The sequence below is a fragment of the Tasmannia lanceolata genome, unplaced genomic scaffold, assembly GCF_043159265.1.
Source record: "Tasmannia lanceolata isolate RefF3 unplaced genomic scaffold, GAP_Taslan_0.1 ptg000009l, whole genome shotgun sequence".
Lineage (NCBI taxonomy): Eukaryota > Viridiplantae > Streptophyta > Magnoliopsida > Canellales > Winteraceae > Tasmannia > Tasmannia lanceolata.
Window position 1 is genome coordinate 82,798 of NW_027518686.1, and position 25,659 is coordinate 108,456.

General features: G+C 38.7%; 1 long non-coding RNA gene across 20 annotated transcripts; it reads left to right on the forward strand.

Annotated features, from left to right (window-relative positions):
- Positions 1-140: 140 nt before the first annotated feature.
- Positions 141-24,638, forward strand: LOC143885794 (uncharacterized). 20 transcript variants are annotated; one of them, XR_013253605.1, is made up of 5 exons: positions 141-448; positions 19,783-19,881; positions 20,702-20,779; positions 22,906-23,552; positions 24,188-24,638. It is a non-coding gene; the product is annotated as an uncharacterized LOC143885794 (long non-coding RNA). The 20 variants fall into 20 exon arrangements; XR_013253600.1 differs by lacking the exons at positions 22,906-23,552; positions 24,188-24,638 and adding exons at positions 19,053-19,698; positions 22,079-22,897 and having other exon boundaries at positions 141-453; XR_013253601.1 differs by lacking the exons at positions 22,906-23,552; positions 24,188-24,638 and adding exons at positions 19,053-19,698; positions 22,079-22,897.
- The last annotated feature ends 1,021 nt before the right edge of the window (positions 24,639-25,659 follow it).

Here is a 25,659-nt window from a genome sequence, read left to right on the forward strand (position 1 = left end):
CCGCCCAAAATGTTTGTCTGCCAAACGATAAAACAACGTAAATTCTTAATTTACTTTGTTGAAGAATTTAACTATTTGGTGGTCGGTTTAAAAAGCTAAGAGATCAAACTCATTTTTAAGCGTTGTATGTGTGGTGGGGTTGAGGAGCTTGGGAAACCAAGGTTAAAGTCCAAAAGAAAGAAGATCCTATTTATGAGATTTATCTCCCCTATTTATTGTGGACATGATAAGGTTGGGATATATGTGGAGTGTGGACCGATCAAAAACCAGAAAAGGATCTCTCAATGACATGGTAGGATATACGTGGACCATCAAAAGCCAGGAAAGGGTCTCTTGATGATGAGGACAAAGGGTGGTTCTTGGAGAAAATGTGTAAGCAAAAAGCAAGAGGGGAGGCTCTGGGCTTGATCGACAAGCAAGATTTTTGTCCTCCTTCTTGATCATGAGGGTATAGTATGTTTTCTTTCTCTCTTTTTGATCTATGGTTGGAATAGAAACCAAGCTAGTCTAGTCTAGGATGGTGATTTTGCTTTCATTTTTTATGTTTTGAATCTCTTAGCATGGTTAGATCGTTCATTTATTTTGGGTAAAACTAAGGAGAGGGATCACACCCATGATCCAGATTCTTAGGTTCCTTTCATTCGAAAGAAATCCCCTTTTTCTTCTGAAACTTAATTATCTTCCTGTACTTTGTTGACTTCATCTAGAAACTTGACTTTAAACAGAGAAAAGAGTAGAGAAGAAGCGAGCTGTGACTCCAACCATGGATAATTGTCAAAGAAACTCTTTTTAAAGCACGAAAAAAGACTAATTTATCATTGATTTAAAAAAATAAAAAATAAACTCTTTTTATTATATAATGAATTAAAATATATTCCCATAAGTGAAACAGTTCTCATGCAGGCTAAAATAAATAAATAAATAACTTGTCATGGAGGGTGATGAACTGTTAAAAATTTAAAAATGGAAGCTCTGTCATGGAGGTGGAAAGCCCATTTCAGTACTATGTAGTTGCAGTAATAGCAGCAGCAGCAGCAGCAGCAGTAGCAGTGAATATAAGAAATTCTTCCACTTCCATTCTCATCCAATCCTCAATCCTCAAATTCATCTATCTCAGGAAACTCATTTTCTATCTGGCTATCAGGTATTACCGGTGCCGGCGCCACTGGTTCTGGCACCGGAAAGTCGATCTGAAAAGGAAAAGATACTTCAAGATTTGGATGTTCATTAGGCAATGTCTGATTATACAATTCTTGTGGTGGGTTTTCAGCGAAAGGAAAATTGAGCTTTGCACGTGGCCCACGGAATTCAATCGCGGCATTGTCATAAGCCCTAGCGGCATCTTCTGCAGTGTCAAATGTGCCCAACCAGACTCGTACCGCTCTTCGGGGGTCTCTAATCTCGGCAGCCCATTTGCCCCACGGCCTCTGTCGAACGCCCCGATACTTCTTCTTATTTTCTGCTTGGGCTGTGAAAAGATGGCACCCCAAGCAACCATTTATACCACATTGTTCACAAGTCTCGGCTATGCCGAAAAATGGCAAAAGACTAGTAGAACTTCCTGCATTATCTCCGTCGGAGATTACCCGGGTGAAGGCAAATGCCATGATCTCTGCTTCACGCTCACTGGAGATTGGAAATGGGGAGTTTGATGTTTCCCCTTGTGTTTCTGAAGATTCTGATCTTTTGAGCCTTTTGGTGGTTGATTTTGCTTTGCCTTTTGCTTTCCTCATTGCTCTCTTTCTTTCCTATGTTGGAGAGAGTGAGGTATTCTTATGTTGGAGAGCGAGCTATTGGAATAGGGTAATGAGGGGTATTTATAAGTAGAGAGTGCTTCGGCGTAGGATGACACCGCTTAGTTGGCACTTGGGGACTGCTTAGTCAGCCCTTTGAATTTTTGGTCTTACACCACTTAGTTCACTTGGGACTGCTTAGTTGGCCCTTTGCACTTTTTGTCTTAGTTACCTGTTCTTTTGTGGGAGGATTATGTGAACAGGGGGACCAAGGACGCGGTCCTTGACGTCATATTTTTGTCCCCCTCTTCTTCCTTGGGTAAGCCCCACTTTAGTGTATTTATGACTACACTTTAAGACTACAGATGGGTGATCCCACGAAGAAAAAGGGGACCTTCGTGAACTTTTATAATTTCAAGGTCGATTGCACTCAAGGATTGGTGGACTGATCCTTGTTTTCGAAAGGCGAGCCTTCATTAACTTTTATTTGGAAAAAAAGGGAAGTGATATTTCCCGCGCGCGCACGTTCCCCTACGAGGAAAAGGACTATTACCGACGTTCTTATTCCGGCGTTTTAGAAAAAAACGGCTATATGCACAGACGTTCGTACATGGAACGACAGTGACGAATTATTCCCGGGCCCCGGCCAAAAAGAATATGCCTCGGGTATTTTACCAACGTTCCGTGAACGTCACTAAAACTTTTTAATTACCGACGGTTTTCTAAGGCCCTGTTCGTTTAAGATTATTGGACAACTGATTGCAATTATTGCAACTGATTGTGACAATCTCTAATTATAAAAATAATCTCTTATAGTATAATTGTGTTCTGCTTCATCATTTTATAATAGATTATTTACATATCTTATAATGACAAAAATACCGTTTCATAAAAAATTACAGCTTTACAACCACTGTTGGCACACACGCTTTAGCTAAAGATATTGGCCCTACCATGTTTTGATAAGTGCACAAACTTATCTTGTCTTTTCTGTTTTATGTCCACTGATGGCGTGAACCCTTTGGCTAATAATATTAAATCCCTAATTCATGACAAGGAAGATTAATATTTAATTGTCTTTAGAAAGTTAATTATCTTCCTAAAAAGAGTAGAGAAGACCATGGATAAATGTCAAAGAAACTGTTTTTGAAGTGCGAAAAAGGAGGAATGACAGAATGAAGGGCGCCCTTTCAAAAATCAGTTTCAAGGGCGCTTCTGTTGGCGGTTTCCGCTTTTTTAGGCGCCACCATAAATGCACTTTTGTAGAAATTAACCAATAGGGGCACCTTTGAAGCTATTTTTGCAAGGGCGCCCTTCATTCTATCATTCCTTCAAAAAAATATTTACTTAGGGTGACGATAAATTCGCACCCCTGTATGTATGTAGGATGATTCACACCAAGGTGAATGTGGCAGACTTTGACCCTTTTTTACTGGTAAAATATGTTCCCATAAGTGAAACAGTTCTCATGCTGGTTGAAATAAATAAATAAATAACTTGTCATGGAGGGTGATGGACCGTTAAGAAATTTAAAAATGGAAGCTCTGTCATGGAGGTGGAAAGCCCATTCCAGTACTACAACTAGAACTAGTAGTAGAAGTTGAAGTGAATATAGGGAATTCCTCCACTTCCATTCCCATCCAATCCTCAAATTCGTCCATCCCAGGAAACACATTCTCTAGCTGGCTTTCAAGTATTACCGGTGGCTGTAATACTTCAAGAATAGGATGTTCATAAGCCAATCGTTGTTGTTCTTGTTCTTGTTCTTCTTGATTATACTGTTCTTGTGGTGGGTTTTCAGGGAAAGGAAAATTGAGCCTCGGGGCCCACATAATTCGATCGCCGCATTATCATTAGCCCTAGCGGCATCTTCCGCAGTGTCAAATGTGTCTAACCAGACTCGAACCGCTCTACGGGGTCCCTAATCTCTGCAGCCCATTTACCCCACGGTCTCTGTCGAACCCCCGATACTTCTTCTCATTTTCTGTGAATAATTGGCAACCCAAGCAACCGGTCGATACCGCAATATTGGCAAGTCTCAGCTCCGCCAGAAAATGGCAAATGACTAGTAGAACTTCCGGCATTGTCAGTGCCGGAGATAACCCGGGTGAAGGCGGATAACATGATCTCGGTCTCGCGCTCGCTGGAGATTGGGAAGAGGGAGTTTGATGTCTCTCCTTGTGGCTGTGAAGATTCTGATCTTTTGAGCCTTTTGGTGGTTTGAAGTTTCTATCTTAGAGACTTGCTAACCTTAGGTGTGGCCTTGCATTTAGGCAAGCCTTTAAGTTGGAAACTAATCATCTAGGTTTGGAATGAATCTTAGGCTCCAAAATTGCATTAAGTGGCTTGCTATTATTGTGCTTAAGATGCCAAACGAATTTGGCTAAGCTTAGAAAGTTCTATGAGAGCTCTCTTAGCCTATAAATATAGACTATTGGTCCCTCTTCCTCTTACCATGAAAAGTGTTTTTCTCTTTGATGAGAAAATACATAAAAGGAGGTTTCCGATAAGCCTAATGGTAGGGATAATGAAGAGAAGAACAAGGGGCGTTTCTGGGCCCTTCGCCGTGCTCGGAAAAGCTACGATGATCCTCGGATTACTGTTAGTGAAATAATTCTGTATCTGTTGGAAAGAAAAAGCAGTAACCAGTTTGCTTCAAGGCGCGAAATCACTTTCCTTAAGACAGATTTCGCCCCCACTAGAAGTGTGCAAAGGGGATCCGCGAACTGCCTCCAAGATACAATGAAGCCAGTAGGAATGTCCTACTAATTTGACGACGCTATGCACAAGCGGAGTCAAATCCGAAATGCCCTTAGAATCTTACAAGCCTGAGAGAATCAGTCTAATTTCTGTTACTGCAGTATAACAGTAATTAGATAAACAATAAGAAAATAGTTTAGTAAAACGAATTTTGGTGGGAGCAAGAAAGAGAGTATAATGCACTAGAAGTCTTAAGAATTTATCCAGAAATGGGTAAATTCGATTGTTTTTTGAAATGGTTGGGTTCTGCAACTTTTATAGAGCCTCTGGTGTCTTTTCAGTGTGAAAAGCACCCCTGTATAGAGTCTTTCCAGATCAGTTTGAATTCTGGCCGTTAGTTCGCGCCCATATGCGATTCAACGAACCAGATCAATCCTAGAGAGTCTGTTGGGATATTTAAATTCCCGTCTTCCCATCTAACCGTTAGATGATCCATCTATGGTACAGATCGCGCCCCTTAGATCCTTGACCGTTGGGAAGGGACACAACTCAATGGATCGCACCCACTGACCGTTGGAGCACTGGGCCCGTTGGGCCAACCGTTGTGCTCGAATCAAAGCCCAACCCAATCGAACTATTCGACACTGGGGTTGGGCTTGATGGGCCTTTGAACTATTCGGCCCACCCACTAGACCGATCCACAATCGTCTAGATCCAACGGTCCAGATCAGATCTGGAAAAATTAAAGGCTCCAATCGCTCCTCGCTACGATGCGGCGTGCGAAGTGCAAAGTGCGCCTAAAAAAGTGCCAATAAAGCGCCACTATGCGCCCTATAGCCCATTGCCCACGCCGCACGTGCGCGTGCGCTTGCGCGAACGGTGCGTTGCACCGTCCCGCGGGTCCAACCATGGGTTCAACCCAATGTGCAATCAAACAAGTAATAGAAAAGTGTAGTGCTTTATAAGCCTTTCTCTTTCTTTTCTCTCATCCGATTTGGGACTATCTTTTCAACTACATTACACTATTCTCTTTCTCTTGCAAAAAGCAACTATTTCTAAAGAAAAGTTTTTCTTTTTCCAAAACACACTTAAAGAAAATATTTTCCAAAAATTGTTTTGACCAAAAACACTTGATTTTGAAAAATCTTTAACAATCCCCCACCATTTTCAAAATCAAAAAAGATTTTCTCATCAGGCTTGGAATTTGTATGCATAAATAAAGGTATCTTTCGATTTGAACCTTTACTTAGTGAAAACACATCAAAGTTAACCAGAATTGCATAGTAGACATGTCTTTGAACTAGCGATTCTATTTGGTTAACCGGACACATCTCACACATAAGAATTTATCTCTTTAAGCAATTTCTAAAAAACCGACACATGAATTGGCCTTGTGTCTATATCTTGGTTTCATGAGTGCTCTAGAAACTAGCCAGGTCTCATAGGAAGCGGCACCACTCCCACACTCACATAGGTAGACTTATCAAGAGTGCCCCTGTAACTATAACACTCCAACACTTTGTTATAAGTCTATTAAGAGCTCAAATGCTCAGCCTTTCCCTTTTATACATTACAGGTACCAAGCACTTTACCTTGGGATGGAAATATAATATATATTATAGTGCTTGCAATCACTCCATATGATGTACTTTGACTCATTGAACTCAAGACTTGATATTTATTCAAGTGTTGAGTCGAGGTTCCATCATTGGTGACTATTTGGTAATGGCTTTAACTCCATCCCTAATGATGTTTTACACACCATATCTCTCGCAAGAGCTTTAGTAAATGGATCAGCCAAATTTTGGCTTGATCTCACAAAATCAATAGTTACTACTCCATTAGTAAGTAACTCTCTCACAGTACTGTGTCTAAGTCCTATATGCCTGGACTTACCATTATAAACGTGATTATATGCCCTTGATAGTGTGGCCTGACTATCACAGTGGACATAAATCGATGGCATAGGATTAGGCCATAACGGAATTTCTAATAACAAATTCCGAAGCCATTCCGCCTCTTTACAACATGCTGCCAGAGCTATAAACTCTGCTTCCATAGTGGATGTTGAAATGCATGTTTGTTTCTTAGAGGCCCAGGAGACTGCTCCCCCACCAAGGGTGAAAATCCACCCACTGGTTGATGTATGATCTATACGCTCAGTTATCCAACTAGCGTCAGTGTATCCTTCTATTACAGTTGGATACCCACCATAACACAAACCATAGTCTATAGTTTTCTTAAAATATTTTAATACTCTATAGACTGCATTCCAATGAGAGAAATTTGGATTACTGGTAAACCTACTAAGCTTACCCACAGCAAATGCTATGTCTGGCCTAGTACAGGTCATAGCATACATAAGGCTACCAATCACACTAGCATACCCTAGTTGAGAAATAGTCCTTCCAGAATTAAGATATAACTTCCCACTAGGATCAAAAGGAGTTGAAGCAGGTGAACAATCAAAATGATTAAACTTTTTAAGAACTTTTTCAATATAATGTGACTGGGTTAGAATCAAACTACTGTTATGTCTTATGATTCTTATACCCAAGATCACATCTGCTTCACCCATATCTTTCATATCAAAGTTTTGAGATAAAAATAATTTAGTACTTTGAATACATTCAAAATCTGTACTAAATATTAACATATTATCAACATATAAACATATAATAACACCACTACCACCTTTAAAGTTACTATATACACATTTATCTGACTCATGAATTCTATAACCATTAGAGACTAACACCTTATCAAATCTTTCATGCCATTGCTTAGGAGCTTGCTTTAGGCCATATAAAGATTTGACTAATTTACAGACTTTATGCTCTTGACCAGGTAAAATGAAACCTTCAGGTTGTTCCATATACACTTCTTCATCAAGTTCACCATTTAAGAATGTTGTTTTAACATCCATTTGGTGAATGTGAAGTTTGTATATGGAAGCAAGAGCAATCAAGACTCTAATGGTAGAAATCCTAGCAACGGGTGCATATGTATCAAAATAATCAATTCCGGGTTTTTGAGTAAACCCTTTGGCAACTAACCTAGCTTTAAACTTTTCTATAGTTCCATCTACTTTGATCTTCTTTTTGAAGATCCACTTACACCCAATAGGTTTAGATCCAGGTGGTAGATCAACTAAATACCAAGTCTTATTACCCATAATAGAATCAATTTCGTCATTAATTGCTTCTTTCCAAAAAGCGACATCCTGTGACTTTATAGCTTCCGTATAGGTTTGAGGGTCACTTTCTACATTTAAATCTAACATTATAGAAGATTTGAGTTTTTCTCTTGTCCCTTCTACTAGGTAAGTAACAAAGTCAGGACCAAAACTCTTTTCACTTCTATCTCTTTTACTTCTTCTTATTTCACTAGGTTCACCATCTTTTGTTTGTGGTTCTAAAGAAAGTTCCACAGTATTACTAGGCTGAACTTCTTTTGGAATTGAAGTGAACATATTCTCATAGAAGAAGGCATCTCTAGATTCAATTATTGTATTAATTTGTAGAAAATCATTAGGTTCTATAACTAGAAACCTATATGCCTTACTATGGCTAGCATATCCTAAAAAAAATACACTCTATACCCTTCTCACCTAATTTTCTTAATTTGGGTTTAGGAACTTTAACAATGGCTCTACAACCCCAAACTTTAAGATAATTCAAGTTTGGTTTTCTTTTCTTCCAAAGCTCATAAGGGGTTACATTATTCTTTTTACTTGGTACCCTATTCAATATGTAACAAGCAGTAAGTAATGCTTCACCCCAAAAACTTTTATTCAAACCAGAATTAACAAGCATAGCATTAACCATTTCAGTTAAAGTTCTATTTTTTCTTTCTGCTACACCATTTTGCTGTGGTGTATAAGGGGCAGAAGTTTCATGAACTATGCCCACTGATTCACAGAAAAGAGGGAAATGGTATTCACCACCCCTATCAGATCTAAGGCATTTAATGCATGTTTCACATTGGTTTTCTACTTCTGTTTTATAAACCTTAAACTTTTCCAACACTTCATCTTTATGACTAAGTAAATATACATAGCAAAATTTAGTAAAATCATCTATAAAAGTAACAAAATACTTTTTACCTCCCTTGGTAGGAACACTATGTATATCGCATACATCGCTATGTACAAGGTCTAACAGATTAGAAGTTCTATCTACTGAGGGAAATGGTTTAGTTGTTAATTTAGTTTGCATACATATTTTGCATTTATCTACTAAATCAATTTCACATTTTGAAATTAAATCTAACTTAACCATATCATGCATTTTCCTAGTATTAACATGTCCTAAACGATTATGCCATAAAGATAAAGAGTCAACAACATAAGCAAAGACATTCACTTTATTGATATTGAGTTTAAACATCCCTTCATACATATATCCCTTTCCAACAAAGGTACCCCCCTTAGAAAGAATGAATTTGTCAGATTCAAATACGAGCTTGAAGCCATTCTTGTTAAGAATGCTTCCAGAAACTAAATTCTTTCGCACTTCAGGTACATGAAAGACATCGGTAAGAGTGAGGCGCTTGCCGGATGTAAATTCCAGTTCTACTTTGCCTCTTCCTTTGACTTCTGCCGTCGACGAATTGCCCATGTAAAGGACACTTCCATCTTCAATCGTTTCATAGGTCGAAAACAGATTCCTGTCTTTGCAGACATGCCTCGTCGCACCCGAGTCAATCCACCAATCATTGCCATCTTCAAGAATATTTGCTTCTGAAATCATGGCCACAAACTTGTTGTTGTCTGTTGGTGTTCCCGACTTCTTATCTTTAAGAAGTCGACATTCACTCTTGTAGTGGCCTGGTTTGCCACAATTGAAACAAGCACCCTTCCTTTTCTTATTCTTATTATTCTTCTTGTCAGGGTGTTTGTTTCTCTTCCGATTGCCTTTCCCTTGTTGGTTTGGTTTATTGACATTTTCCACCAAGTGTATCTTAGAGGAAGAATTCTCATGATCATCTTTATGATCTCTAATCCTTGACTCTTCCTCAATCCTGAGGCATAGAGCCAAGTCATCAAGAGAAATCTCCTCTTTCTTATGTTTAAGACTTTTTCTAAATTCTTTCCAACTTGGGGGAAGTTTGTCAATAATCGACGAAATTATAAAGGAATCATCAAGTAAAATGCCTTGCAAATGAATTTGACTCACCATGTGTTGGATTTCATGCAGTTGATCAATAACAGGTCTATCATCTACCATGCGATAATTCAGGAAACGACTCACAGAGAATTTTTTGCTGCTAGCATCCTCCGCCATGTACTTCGCTTCGAGTGCGTTCCAAATCTCACTTGCCGATCCCATTCCCTGATATATGTCGAACAAAGTATCCGACATAGCATTGAGGATGTGCCCTTTGCAGATGTAATCATCTTGTTCCCATTTCATTCTTGCACGAGCCTGCGCTAATGTCTCATTTTCAACTGTTGTCGGCCTTGGGAATGTGAGAACTCGAACTACTTTGAGCGACGTAAGGATGAAGTGCAACTTCTTCTGCCATCGCTTGAAATTCCCTTTGTCAAATCGCTCAAGTTTGACAAAGTCTTGGGACATTTGACGGATTGAGTACAACGCCATTGAAGCAAAGAAAAATCTGTCTTAAGATTGTTAGTGAAATAATTCTGTATCTGTTGGAAAGAAAAAGCAGTAACCAGTTTGCTTCAAGGCGCGAAATCGCTTTCCTTAAGACAGATTTCGCCCCCACTAGAAGTGGGCAAAGGGGATCCGCGAACTGCCTCCAAGATACAATGAAGCCAGTAGGAATGTCCTACTAATTTGACGACGCTATGCACAAGCGGAGTCAAATCCGAAATGCCCTTAGAATCTTACAAGCCTGAGAGAATCAGTCTAATTTCTGTTACTGCAGTATAACAGTAATTAGATAAACAATAAAACAATAGTTTAGTAAAACGAATTTTGGTGGGAGCAAGAAAGAGAGTATAATGCACTAGAAGTCTTAAGAATTTATCCAGAAATGGGTAAATTCGATTGTTTTTTGAAATGGTTGGGTTCTGCAACTTTTATAGAGCCTCTGGTGTCTTTTCAGTGTGAAAAGCACCCCTGTATAGAGTCTTTCCAGATCGGTTTGAATTCTGGCCGTTAGATCGCGCCCATACGCGATTCAACGAACCAGATCAATCCTAGAGAGTCTGTTGGGATATTTAAATTCCCGTCCTCCCATCTAACCGTTAGATGATCCATCTATGGTACAGATCGCACCCTTTAGATCCTTGATTGTTGGGAAGGGACACAACTCAATGGATCGCACCCACTGACCGTTGGAGCACTGGGCCCGTTGGGCCGACCGTTGTGCTCGAATCAAAGCCCAACCCAATCGAACTATTCGACACTGGGCTTGGGCTTGATGGGCCTTTGAACTATTCGGCCCACCCACTAGACCGATCCACAATCGTCTAGATCCAACGGTCCAGATCAGATCGGGTCGAGTTGAGTCGGGTTGGGATCGGTTTCATGTAAGGTCAAACAGAAAAATACAAAAAAGAAAACATAATCCTTAGAAAATCATGATAAAATTAGAAGACGGAGGTCAGGTTCGGGTTGGGTTGGGTTGCCAAGGCCTCAACCCTAACCCAACCCGAATTTAAACCGGGTTGGTTTTTCCCAACCCAACCCCAGAAAATGCCAACCCAACTTGAGCCAAAATCAGGTTGAACCCGAACCAAGTTGCATCCCTACTATGGAGTGCCATTTTCAAACCGAGCTTAAGTTTATAAAACTTGTAAGGGGTGTCGTTATCAAAAAGGGCTTTTGACTATTTTGGGTTTTTGGAGATAAGTAGTAAGGATTTAAGCTTTTGAGAAGTTTCCTCTAATTAGCATACATCACAAACATCAACAAAGCCTTTGTCCCAAACTAGTTGGGGTCGGCTAAGTGAATTTCCTTCAATTAGCATATCTTTCAAAATTCAAATCCTTCAACTAAATTATATCCATCTAAAACGAAATGGGTGGGGGAATAAGAGATTCAGAAACTTGGTAAACTCTCTTGTGTTTTGATGTTAGAGAGGAAGTAGGTTTTAGTTTAAAAGATATTGAGGATTTTAGTTTTCCAAAATCAAGGGGCCATTCACAATATTTTAGGTGGTAACCCAAAAGACGAGAACGAAGGACGAAGAGACAAGAACGAAAGACTAGTCTGTTCTGGTGTAGAACTCGTTGGAATGTCAATAGGAGGCAAATTGGAATTGGAATTCGAATGGGGCACTTTGGCCATTTTCGCTGCCGGAGATGACGTGAGTTAAGGTAAATACCATGATGGCCGCCTAGCATTCGCGGGAGATGGGAAAGGGAGAGCTTGATGCCTCTCCTTGTGTTTGTGAAGCATCTGATCTTTTGAGCCTTTTTGTGGTTGATTTTTGCTTGTATCTGAGTAGTGCTTACGCGGAGGGCTCTATGTGCAGTGTTATCCTACGCGGCCATGCACGTGTTTTATGTGGGGGAGAGTATTCAAGATGGCGTTTTGAACGTTTTTTTAGGGTCCCTTTGGAGTTTGGACTACGGATTTTTTGTCCGAGTAATCTATTCCTTTGTTTGGAGGATAACGTAAGCAGTGTGAGGACCAACAAAGTGGTAGTTTTGGACGTTGTAGCTACTGATATTGACGCTACCATGTTTTAAAGGATTTGCTAGCGTCCATGGCATAATGCATTTCGCGGAGCGTCTGTTGAATGAAAGAGACAAAATCTGGGACTATTTTGCTGCTCTCTTATGCAACTCTCATGTTTTAATAATTGCACAAATTTAGCGTAACTTTTCTTAATTAATTGGGAACCTTGACAGCTCTTTAAATAATAAAAGAGAAGATGAGTTAGTACAATTAAGAAAAACATGGTTGTGTTGATATCATTTCCCTTTATATTGGGTTCTTGGGTTCTTGACTAAGGGTGCAACTCGGGTCGGGTTGAGGCCAACCCGCCCGAGCAACCATTTGGTGAACCCGAACTAGACCCGACCCAAGTTCCAACCCGACAAGGTTCAACCCGAACCCAACCCGACTTCAACCTGAGATTTTTAGCTTAAAAAATTTTAAAAAATATTAAAAATGTAGGGTTCACTCGGGTCGGGTCGGGTTGCCCAAGCCCTCAACCCGAACTCAACCCGGGTTGAGAAAACCCAACCCGAACCCGACCCAAACTCAACCCAACCCGACTTTTTCCCGGGTTGAACCTGTCGGGTTTGGGTTGAGCCCGCCCAAGTTGCACCCCTAATTAATCTTGACGTCATATTTTTGTCTCCCTTTTCTTCCCTGAGTAAGCCCCACTTTATTGTATTCATGAGAATCATGACTACACATTTAGACTACAATTGGGTCACCCAAGCAAGAAAAAGCGTGCCTTTGTGAACTTAAATGACTAAAAAAAAGGGCTTTGTACTGACTATGACATGGCAGGAGGGGTGTTTTCTAAATTACCAATTTGAAGTGATGTTGACAGGTTTGGGTGGGTTTCGAACGAAAATGCTCTCAATTTGAAAACTCAAACGTCTAAACGTTAGACTTAACGTATATGGCGTGTTTCCCAACCTCTCTCTCTCTCTCTCACCAACGGGAACAGTTGGTGGGCCCAACAGGAAACCGGAAACGTGCCATGCCCATACTTTTCAAAATGAACGCCACACCATAGGACGATCAAACCGTCCATTTGATGGCGTACAACGTAAATAGGTTGTGTCCCAAGATATAATTTTTATAGGCTGATCCTACCCCTCTGATCTAAATAGAAACTACATATTATGCAACCTCTATAGATTGGAGGGTTGCGATCATCCTATGGAAATGATTTTTGGGGCACAACCTATTTACATTGTGGCCCATCAAAGGGATGGTTTGGATCATCCTATGGAGTTGGTCGTATAGTAACATTATGGCCCAATCGTAGACCCCACCCATATTTTTCAAATGAAGTGTACGGTCCACACCATAGGATGATCCAACCCGTCCATGGTTTGGATCATCCTATAGTGTGGTTCGTGCAATAACATTAAGGTCCAATTGTAGGCCCCACCCATATTTTTGAAAATGAAGTGTATGGTCTTGTAGACACCCCATTTTGACTGTGCCCTAAACCATCCAATTTTGTGCAAAATTCAATCAAATGAATGAATTAGGGTCCCAAACTTCACCCTAAGCTAGGTTAGGGTCCCAGCTAGGTCCCTGCAAAATTTTGTCGAAATCCATGCGTGTTTGCATAGCGAACGAGTCGAGCAAAGTCGTAGTGCAAATTCAGAAAAATGGGGGTGAATTATCCTGGAACGGTGTATATCAGGGTTCGAATAGGACACGATTTGGTTGTGCGTTTATCAAAAATTCGCGCAAAAACCACGCGCCCATCAATTAGTTGTGCCAATATCATTTCCCCTTTTTGCCTATAAATATGAACTTAAGTTCATTTTTAAAAAAAAAAAAATTTCAGAAAGAGAGAGGGAGAGAAAACCGAACCGAAACCCTAACTCTTATCCCTTCTTCTCCGGCCAGATTCTATGTTTTCCGCCAAGATCGATTTCTGATCAGCCTATTTTCTTTGTGCTCATGTTTATCCTTCTCACATACTTTGATTTTCCAATCCTATTTGATTCTCTTGAAGTTTTTTTTTTAATTCAACCATAGAACCATGAATTGGTTTAGAAACCCTAACTTGTGCTCCGATCAAGTCTTTTCTTCTCCGTTTTGTTAGATCCAAGAGATTGCAACAGTTCAAGAGCTTTTATAGGAGATTTCAAGCATAATCCTAATCAGATCCAAAAGGAATTGCAGAGAGAGTTTCGGATTTGGAAAGATCCAAGAGGAATAAATAATTCATCACCTCATAGCTTCAGATCTGTGCTTTGTCTTCTCAATTTCCACTATTTCATCTCCATTAGCAACCCTAACCTTTTCCCTTAGCTTTACCCTATTTCTTCATTTTCCTTGGAGGATTACACGATTTTGTGGTGGATCATTATTCTGTAATAATCAAATTGAAGAGAGTAGAGGAAGGAAGGAGAAGAGGTCTAGAAGTATGATTTCTTATCTCACCAGAATTTCAGCAAGGTTTTGAAGGAGAATTGGCAGATTTGTTGGCTTATAAGCAAGTATACAAGGTTCAAGGTGGAATCAGTTGTTCTTCTGATCTACAGTCAGCGGCGAAAAAAAAAGGAAAAAAGAAAAAGAGGATCAAACATTCGGAGGACTTTTGGTGCCAATTTCATCATCTACGGTGTATTTGAGTTAGTCCTTTGCTCTATCACTCTGAAAAGAAAGGTAAGTACTCTGCTTTTCTGCTTTTTCTCAGAAATTCTACTGGATTCTTATTATTTCTCAGGTTTAATGGTAATTTCTGAATAATGCTTGTTTGATAAAATAAGATCCTGATCTTGTTGGAACTTATGATGATTTTCTTAAACAAGATGATTATGATTTGCTTGAATTTTGTTATAATTTTCAAAAGATCTATGCAGGTTTATGATCTCCACTTGAAATTTGTCAATAATCATCCTTGGTCAGTTCATAAATTATAATTTTGATTGTATAGGTTAGGTGTTTAATGATACTATTGGTTCTTGCAAAAAAGGGAGGGAAGGGCATATAAATTGGATATTTGTCTCACAATGTAGTGATAAATCATTCTCAAGTTCAATTCCTGTTTTTGTGCATTTTATGAATTGGGATAGCAAAGTGCAAAGTGCGCCTAAAAAAGCGCCAATAAAGCGCCACTATGCGCCCTATAGCCCATTGCCCACGCCGCACGTGCGCGTGCGCGAACGGTGCGTTGCACCATCCCGCTGGTCCAACCATGGGTTCAACCCAATGTGCAATCAAACAAGTAATAGAAAAGTGTAGTGCTTTATAAGCCCTTCTCTTTCTTTTCTCTCATCCGATTTGGGACTATCTTTTCAACTACATTACACTATTCTCTTTGTCTTGCAAAAAGCAACTATTTCCAAAGAAAAGTTTTTCTTTTTCCAAAACACACTTAAAGGAAATATTTTCCAATGACCAAAAACACTTGATTTTGAAAAATCTTTAACAATTACACACCAAGGAGGAGCGACAATGGCTCAAGGAATTTTTAACCCATCTCGTTTAATTAGGATTTTCTTTGTTTTTAACTGCCCAAGATCCAAAGGGATCATTAAGTTAATGTTTAAAATAACATTTGGTATCAGAGTCATAGGTTGTAGGCTTTGAATTTCAAAGAAAATCAAGTTTTGGGTTATTTGTGGTCATTTGGAGGCTGCCGAAAATTCATTGCCGCTGGCTAACGGCGATATTTTCTGGCTATCCGCCGATAGTTTTGTATTCCTCTCCGACCAATGAATCTCCCATTAAAGTTTCGCATAGATCTGACGGTTGGAGAGTGAGAACTGAGTTTCCAAAGTCGATGGCATTTCTGGTAATTTCCAAAAATTAGTTTCAGGTTTAAAACTGGAAAGTGAAGAAGACGACTGATTTATGAATTTTAATACTAATAAGTGATTTGCTAGCCAACTTCTCTAAAAGCTATTAAGGCATGGTTTTGCATATCATGAAAGCATGTCAGTTGAATTAAAAGAATAAGACAAGTGTAATGGCATATTTTGAAATTAAAGAAGTATAATGAACTGGTATTTTTAGTTACATACTTTTTTAATCGTAAGTGCGTCACCCGTGAGAACTGGTCATGGTTAGAATGGAGTGATTTATCTTAAAGAGAAATAACGTTCAGAATGGGGGTGATTTATCCTGAAGACGAATGACGTCTAGCAAGGGGTGAATTTATCCTCAACAGTTTTCTAAAATTTATCCTGAACAGTGAACCATTCTCATAGAAGCCGTCAAACCGTTAAAGGTGGGGATTTTATCCATTTAGGTTTAAACCCTAAAAATAAGATTAAACTAAAATAATTGTGGAAGTTTAGAAAATTGACGGACAAAGGTCCGACCAAAACCCGAAATCAAGAGCAGGGTAAAACAAGCACACAATAGTAACCCACAAAGAACACACATTCGATTTACGTGATCTGACATAAAGTCCTATATCCAGGGGAGATCCAGATACATATTTCACTTATCAAGAAGTAAAGATTACAATAGGCACCTCAATCGATCCAACACTTGATCGATTTCCAAATCACTTCTTTACAACCATTTCAACAACCCCTTCTTGATTTCCTCTCTTGTAGTGTTAACACCCACTTTTGGGTTTAGTCGGTCATAAAAGACTGAGTTGTTGAGTATCAGTTCATTTGGGGTCAAAAACTATATGTCATGCTAGCATTTGATGGACGTGTAGAGCAACATGCATATATTAGAGCCTAAAAGGATGGGCGGTTATTGAAGATTTTCCCATTAGAGCATGTTTATCTTTAATTCTAATCGATCGAGTTGGACCAAATTATCAAGACAGCCGAATTATCAAAACACCATCTGATTGGATTGATTCAAGGATTTGGCACTATAGGTGCCAATCGTGGGAAGGTGGATGATAACCAAGTGAAAAATGGAGGACATGAGAATAAGGGAGCTCATCATGGGCTGTTGTGGACCCCAATCAGAGAGAGGCGGGGGACGAGCCCCCAGAAAGTCTCTAGATCATCCACGTGAAGGAGAACTCTGCCAAGGAACTCTCGAAAGAGTGCCCCTCACAGTATGAGCGGTGATGTAAAGTGAGATACCTCTCAATTCGGGGACTAGCCCAGATTCGAGGCGTACCTTAAACAAAGAAATAGTCGACATCCAAGGAAGTGGGCCTTGGATCCCATACTATGCTCTGTCGCAACAAATAACCAGAGATACAAAATGCCCGTGCCTAATGAGGAATGAGGAAGGGGTTAGGCTCCCCCAATTCGCCTAAGTGCAAGCACCTGGTCTCTTATGCCATTTATTATTAACCTTGAAGAGTTTTGGGCGAAAATCATGTGAAATGGGAACGAATATCCCCGAGATAACGTCTAGCTAATCATGCATGTCTCGGAGAGGAATAATAAGCACACACAAAAAGAAATGAAAGACATGCCACCTAAGAATAGCTAGGTTATGAGTGTCATGCCTAATTGGTGTCTAAGTTCTGATGGGCAAACATATGCATGCTAAAGCTAAAGGTATAGGGTCTGTACATGAAAGTAAGAAAACACGGCAAAACACACAACACAACACGACTCCACACACGACTCAACACGACAACCCTAGACTCTAATGTGATACTTGACTCGGACCAGGATGTCCGTCCATCGCGGCTGCTCTACGTATCCCGGCCTCGGGAAGAATCAGAGTCAACGTAGTTCGGCGGCCTATTCTAAACTACAATGCCTAACCATCTAGGACCGCTATCCTAGACTCGATCAACTAAACTCGACTAGTTTTTAAAGTTTCTTGAGTGATTTCTTAAGTTCAAGGGAATGGTAATTTTTAGGACTCCCTATATGCCCTAACTAATGCAGGTGGGCCCTACACCTTATGTGTGACTAGGCTGTGTGTCCTAAGGAAAACCATGGGCTATCTAAGTGCTTTCTAGTCTAGCCATCGGATCGACTAAGTGTCCAACCGACCACGAGTCGAGGCCTCTTAACTCTAAACATTCACACGACAAGACACAGCAAATCAAAACATCCAGGACAGACTCCTAACTCTAAGACACCCCACACGTCTAGGACAGACTCCTAACTCTATGGGAAGATCTTTTGAAAAATGATTTGCAAGGTTATTTTGAAGAATTTTTTTATTTTTAGAAGGTTTGAAAGGTTTCGAAGCTATAGAAGTTTTTGAAGTTGTAACTGAACTCAGGATGCCAGCTGCAAGCCTGAGCTGCCTACGTACCCTTCAGCTAGGGATCAAGACATCCGTAGTTCAGAAATTTTCTAAACTACGAAACTTAGGAACATGCAAAGACTGACTCTGAAAGATGAAATTACAGAATCCTAAACTCTATGACGGTTGGACAGACTCCTAAATAATATAGAGGGATAGGACAGACTCCTAAACTCTATAGGGGTAGGGCAGACTCCTAAATTCTATATGTGGGGGGGGGGGGGGGGACAGACTCCTAAACTGTATAGGGGTAGGACATATTCCTAAACTCTATGGCGGCATGATAGATTCCTAAACTCTATAGAGGGTAGGATAGACTCCTAAACTCTATAGGGGTAGGACGGAATCCTATAGCTCTATGAAGGTTGGACAGACTCCTAAACTCTCTACGACAGACTCTAAAGAGGAAGAAATCCCTTAACCTGTGAAAACTCTAAGGCAGAAAGGGAACGGGTTGGCTCAAGAAGCATTCCGTCATAGCCGTAACCCGACAAGAAGAAGGTGTACGGAAATTGATAGAATTCCTGAGTTCACACACATCTGATATTAAAACAAAGTTCGGGAGAGAATAAAAGAGACAATGACATGGAGTAAAGATTTGAAACAATCTCATGCAGACCAAATAAAAGAGGGATAGTGGGATGAAAAATTCAGTTCATGTAATTGAAGATAACAATTATAGACTATATCATTAATTGACATGCCAGAATACCAACATAATTGCTATCATGCTCTAATTATTTCATCAAAACCATTTCTTCATGATCCATCTTATATTAAGTTCTAATAATGATCTTGAATTCTTTAACAGATCTACGCAAAGGACTGATGGCTAATCTTTACTACTCTAAAAGCCTAAACCTAGAAATTTCGTCAACCATCTTTAGTCAAAATTCCATCTACGTCCTGCCTTTCATTTTGTAAACTTCCAAATATGTCCCACTTTTGCAGGGTATTCTCGTCATACCAGCCTCCTTCTTTGCCCCTCCACATGCATCTAAAAAACTTTGGATGATGAAAATTCGTCAGGTGCTTTGTTCCTTCCTATTTCCGTGTGTATCCCATAATGAGTTTTCCTAAATCTTCCATATGTCCGATTTCAAGAGGGCATTTACGCCATTTTGCCTTCTGAAAGATTTGTGTAGAAATCCCGCCAGCTGTGTAGTCTCCCAATGTCACGCGTCATGTTATGTTTTTCATGTGCTTCCTTTGGTTTCTCCGGCAGCAAATACGTGTCCCACACTCCCACTTTCTCATTGAATGAATCCATTACAAACGGATTTAAACAAAACCTCCACCCGGGTGTAGTTCTTCTTCTCGAGCTCTCTTCCATCTTGCGAGGGTTTTTTAGCTTCCGAAGCTCTATTCCATCACAGTAGGATTTTTGAATGTTCGGCATTCTGTGTACACCGCCTGATCTCCTTGGCATTTGCAAGAGGGTCTATTTTTGAATTGGGGTGCTTGCCTTCTCCCTTTTTTTCTGTTTTTCTTTCTTTTTCCTAACCTAATTTGATCTCTGTTTTGAATTTCTTTCTATGCAGATGATTTGGTGGAATATTTTGATTTTTTCCTTTTTATATTCTTCATGTGCCACTGCTGCTCCATCTCTCCAATCTGGAACTTTCGATGTAAACATCAAGGTTAGTCAAGTCTCTCTGCAACTGTAAGAGAATAAGAGATGAGATGGGAATGGAAATCTGTGTTGACCTTTTAATGAAGAGAACAATAAGTAAGGAGTGGAGAAAGCATACAGAGAGCATGAGAAATCCCACTAAATTTTTGCATTTTTCATTTTGTTGCTGGTTTTAATTTTGAGTTCTTTATCCCATTTATTTTGACGAATTTACCAAATTAAAAAATAATTTCAATGAAATTTGAAGTATCAGCCACCTGAAAAATGTATAAACTGAAATAATTTGATTTCTTTGTCTACAAGATCTTATCATTTTGAGTTATGTACATATGACAAATTCCTACACTTTAGTGGTTTTTTTTTTTTTTTGGCAAAAGACAGTTTTAGGATTCCTACACTTTTGTTTCTACGAAGGAGTTGCATATTTTATCTTTGAGGTTTTATGTAAATGTTGTTCTCCTTTCTGATATTTAGTTGACAAAATGTTTGTGAGATAGGAGCCGAGGAGGGGGGAGGGGGTCAAACTTGCGGAGGACGGAGTGAAATTTGATATATTGTATCATACTATTCTGCAATTGGTTGATAGGAAGTTCTTTAATTTTTAATTTCTGCAGTTGGATTGTATCATATTATTCTGCAATTGAATTGTTTTGCCTTCCATGAGGGGTTTATGATTTTTGTTTACTAGCTTACAGACATGGTTGATGAACAATGTATTATATTTTCTAAAATGGCTCTTCAGTTCATTCCTTTGTATCAATTTTAACAAACTTATTTCAAAGTAAAGTAGCATAGTTTGCTTACATATTGTATGCTTTGTTTTTCAGGAAAGACAATCCGATAGAGTATGCACCGCCAGCATCCATGGACAAGGGATCATGAAGACCCAAGGAATTTCCATTCTGGTAGTTGATATTTGCATTTCGTAAATTCACATATATTGTCGAATAGTTAGGATAGCAGACACTATTATTTTCAAGACCTGACTTCATATTATAAATCTTCATCTTATTCTCATCTGGTTTATGATATTTAGTGGAGCTACTACATCTTCTGCAATTATTGGCAACTGTTTCCCATGAGATTAGAGCCATAATGAGTGGTGTTTTAGGCGAGTTATGAAAGCTCTGTATTGAACTATGATTATTTGACATCAAAGTTCTTAAGTTTGGAGGTTATGGATGAATTTGTTACTGTTATGATCATATGATGTTCGAAGTCCTTAATTTTGGAGATTATAATCAAATTTAGATTGATATTTGAACGCAAGTTTGGGAATACATAGCAGCTCTTCAACGAAGTGAAGTGTCCATTGTATACTAGTTATATTCCTAGGTATGTTACATTTCATATTTACAAGAAATATGAAATCAAAGTATCAGGACTAATTGGGTTGAGTAAGTTTTCATTTCTTTGAAAACATATTTCTTTGAAAACATTCTTAGTGATGGACAGGTTAGCGTTATTGGCTTTTTACTGATCTATAATTCAGATGTAATAGAAATTTTGCAAATCGGTTATCAAACTCCTCATATTCATATTCAGCTACAATCTATAGGAGACCCTTGAACGATTCATGGCAGAAGAGAGAGAACAATTTGGGTTCTTGCCTTCTTTGCGGATTTCACTTCTGAGGATCAAATGAAGATTTCATTTCCATCAAAAAATCCATTTTTTGTTAGAGATATGTATGGTTGTTCGTTGGAGCTAAAGCAAAGTTAGCTCTGTGGAGTGGGTTTTCTTCATTTGATTTATGTATGTAAAAGTGTTTGCTTCAATGTGAAACTGTATATAAGATGATTGGTGGGTGGCTTAAAAGAGGCCCTTTGCTGCAATGACAAGCTTGTTAGGTGTTTTTCCAATGGCTCCATGGGCAGCAGATTATTTTGGAGAACATATCTGCAGTTTTGGAAACTCTAGATAGAAATAGAAAATAAATCCATCATTTTAAATATTTTAAAATAAAACTTTTAACATTATTGGGAATCTTGCTGGCCTAGGAAAAATAAAAGGAAGAAAAATTAGTCTCGAGAACAACATATGCAATTTAGAATGAAGGTAGACCAGGACGTGCAGATTTCTGAAGCCTATCATATTTATGATTATGCAATCATTTCCTGTTTAGTACTTACATTAAATATAAAACATGTATTTTTAGCTCCTGACATGTTTTCTTATTCGGTTGTTTCCCTTTGTTCTCACAGCAGAAATAAGTTCAGCATGGATGATTATATCCTATTCGATGCAGCTTGCAACCTTGCCATTCTACAAGTATATATGTTTATATTTAGGGAATTGCTAGCGTCCATCGCAAAAGGTATTTCGTGGCTGGTCCGTTGCATGTCAGATCAGCCACCTCGTGAATGGAGACAAAAGCCGTTGTCTTCATTCATGAGATGGTTGTTTTGACATGCGATAGACCAGCTGTGAAATGCCTTTTGCGATGGACCCTAGCAAATTCCTTATATGTATGGTTTCCTAAAGCTGGTTTTATTCATCTTAAGGATATCTTAAGGATATTTGACACCAAAAAGCGATGTCTATACCTTTGACAATATATTAATGGACATTTTAACTGGTAGCAGAGCACTAGACCAGAACATGACACCAGAAGACAGGTCGTTGGTCAGATGGGCCACACCAATTTGGTCTAATATGAATAAGAGGTTCAGCATCATGGACAAGAGGCTTGGTGATCACTACTCAAAATCTTCCCCCTTTCTTCTCCATCTGTATCATTGTTATACCTCTTTCAAAGAGGGTTTTACACTATTTTCATCTGTCATTTTCTTCCATCTCTATCATTACGATGTTAATAAAACCCGCGAACCACGCCTGCTGACCTCACATTGGAATTTATTACACTACATTACAAGACAAAAGCTTTAGAAACTCCCACCATTTATGAAAAACTGTAAACACAATCAAATTCATGTGAAGCTCATATTTCAATTTACATGATTGAAAAGTGGCTTCAACTGTCAAATAACCCCTTGTGCCCCTTTAATGCCATGCTTTTATGTATTTGCAGATCATATTGGACATGGTTTTTAAGACCTAAGGACAAGTGAATTCATAGAGCTTAGAAGATTAACTAGCTTTTAAGCAAGTTGTGGGCTGGACATTTTTCTTTTCATTTCTTTACTCTGCTTTGTTGGTCTCAGCTTTGTTCGTTAGTCCAAATCTCAGTTGTAGCTTTTAAGCAAGTTGTGGGCCAGATACTTTGATCTCACAACAAATTTTTATAACATTGGATAATACCATGTTAATGTTGCTGTCACAGGTACATGCCTTTGACTAGTATGATTGCTTGAGGATTTCAAAGATCATGTATCATTTTTTTCTTCTTTTTAGAGCAGAATTTAATTTTGTCTTTATTTAATTATCTGTTTGTTTTTTTAAGGGATTGATTTCTTATTTGGACGGTTTTAGGTTGTATTATGCTAAAATTGAAATAGGGACTCCTCCAAGCGGTGTCCAAAGAAGTGTGACCTCACTGCATGTTTCAATTTTGACTTCATTATATCTCGGTTCCCAAATTCTTCATCCATATCATGTGAGATTTGAGTCCGAAAAATATCCTTTCGAATGCAGATTTCAAAATAAAGATCTATGACTTTGGGATTGCACATGTATCTTTCAAAGATGCTCCTTTAGCTATCAACTATTTTCTGGATTGTATGTGTCTCTATTTCCTTTCTTAAATTTGCATTCACTATAACTTCCCCTCCATTTTGTTTCTTGTATTCTATTTAATTTTATTCTCTGTAACTTCAAACCTTTACTGAGTTAACTTTGCACAAGCTAATTAAAAAAGTTCAAGAAGCAGCAAATATGCCATTAAAGACAAAATGCATCTCCTTAATATCATATGACATTCGTCAAGAGGCTTGATGAATTCATAACTTGCCAAAGCCTCATCGTAAGAGTATCTACTTGAACTCTTATGGTAGTGTTGAATATGGTATTTTCTGTGGATGGCAATGAACCGAAAATTGGCGCTCATTATAATTCAATTCTTGGTTCAATATTTGGAATTTGCTTCTTAATTCAATTCTCTAATTATTTAAAATCAAGAAAATTTGAATTTCTTTTCACTTTATTTTTTGTTCATCGAGTTCCTACCCTTGGATAAACTTTGAAAAGAGTAAATCGTATGTTACATCCATTGACGGATTACACATGGTGTTTGAATTGAGATAAAAAATTTCATTACATGACCTTCACCTCATCCATTCCTTCAATTCAAAGTAAAACAGATATCAGAATAATGTTATGAATCATTTCACATTTGTTGTCTTTGTTGACCGTAGGGGATTATGTTGGTTGTTGGGGATTATGATCACCTATATTTCAAAGGAACCGATATGTTACCAATGATGTCACCTGTGTTTCTATTCTCTATCTTTACCTTGAATATCTCAAGATGAGAGATATGAAAATTAGAAGAGGAGCTACTACTAAAAGTTAATTTGTATAAATTCGCACTTGCAAAACATCGAGAATTTATATCACTAATATTCATATTTTCATAGAAGAACAGACATCGAACAAGCAAAATTTCGGTGTTTATGCTTTATGCAAAGTTCCATCTTTATGGAATCTCAAGGTTTATTAACTTGCTTGGTGACCACTGATACATGTGCAGGTTTGCTTGCAATCAGCTTCGCATATTTCCTAGAAGTATACATATGTATGATTTTCTTCTTTCTTTTTGATGTCTAAAACTTCTCTATTTGTTATATTGCCATCAGTCCCACGTGCAAGGCACATGCACTTTTTACTAGTAGTCTAAAGATTTCATCCCAAATACCCCCACACAAAGATGCAAGAGAGTACATTAGCATGACTTTAAAATTGAATATTTGCACTTTATTTCCAAAAGCCCACAACCCAGACAATGATATAAGCAAGGTTTCAAAACTCAACGATATAATCAAGGTTTCAAAACTCAACAGATTAAATGGATACACCCAACATGTTACCAAAGCATGCAAATGTAGAATAAACATCCTTTCCAAGCATGTGACCATAGAATTCAGTAGAATTATGCAAATGGCTCAAAGATTAATAATTTTTCATAGGCATTCCAGCAGCCATCAAAGAGCCTTTTCTTAGAATTTAATAAGGCTAAATATATTGAACTAGGCATTACCCATTTTAATAAAACTGCTCTAGATTCGTTGTGCTCTCTTTCTGTTTCAGTAGACTTTTTCTTTAAAAAAAAAACACTTCAATTGCAATCATCTTTTTTTTTTTGGTAAGTAATTGGGGTTAGGCAAGACCCCGACCAGATGCATTAAAAAAAAAGAAAAGTACAAGAGTTAAGGAGGCTCAAAGGCCAGCAAGAAGGGAACAAGCTCCCAACAATACAAAAGCCAATAAATCAAAAGAGCAGCAAAATAATAGCTAACACTGTGGTCTATGAGTCTGACTACCTCAGAAGAGGAGAACAAGCTAGGCAGCAAGCACACAATGAAACAGGAGAGCCACAACATTATTTTCGAGGGTAAAGGACTCCCAGGGAATCTTCCACAGCAATGTCAAGGAAGGGTTTAGGAAGAAGATGCACAGGAAAGTTTTCCCCCTTGACCGGGCATTCTATCTTGGAGAAAGCAGCTGTAATCTTGCCGGAGCCTTCTCTAATTAATCCTCCTAAACCTCCCCCAACATCAGAAAGAGATGCGTCTGTGTTAAGCTTAGCAACGTGGGTGGCTGGAGGGACCCAGGAACAGAACTTAGCTGGTTTTGTGGCCTTTAAACAGGAGAGGTGAAGATTACTGGC